Raw genomic sequence first — 279 nt, 5'->3', positions numbered from 1 at the left:
GGCAATTAAAGACGTAATCAAACAGACGATGAACACTATTAACAGCAATTATTATATGATGCAATCAAACTTATAGCAAAATGTGGTAGTTCTGTATGTTGTTTCAGGGTTGGCATCATCTGAGGTCCTCTGAGGGGTTGGCATCATCTACAAATACTTTTCTATTAATTTTATCATGTATATTTGATTATATTATAAAGTAATAATCAGTGGTGGAAAGAGTACTGAAAAAATATACTCAAGTAAAAGTACCATTACCTTCCAAAAAATGTAGTGTGA

General features: G+C 31.5%; 1 protein-coding gene across 4 annotated transcripts in view; it reads left to right on the top strand.

Moving 5' to 3' along the window:
* LOC107670553 (protein shisa-6 homolog) overlaps positions 1–279 on the top strand; it is a 59,826-nt gene that overhangs the window by 52,739 nt on the left and 6,808 nt on the right. The gene's annotated exons all lie outside the window — the stretch shown is intronic.

This window comes from Sinocyclocheilus anshuiensis, unplaced genomic scaffold, assembly GCF_001515605.1.
Source record: "Sinocyclocheilus anshuiensis isolate Anshui unplaced genomic scaffold, SAMN03320099.WGS_v1.1 scaffold989, whole genome shotgun sequence".
Taxonomy (NCBI): domain Eukaryota; kingdom Metazoa; phylum Chordata; class Actinopteri; order Cypriniformes; family Cyprinidae; genus Sinocyclocheilus; species Sinocyclocheilus anshuiensis.
The sequence above is the reverse complement of the archived record's forward strand: the minus strand, read 5'-3'. Positions and strand labels throughout refer to the sequence as shown.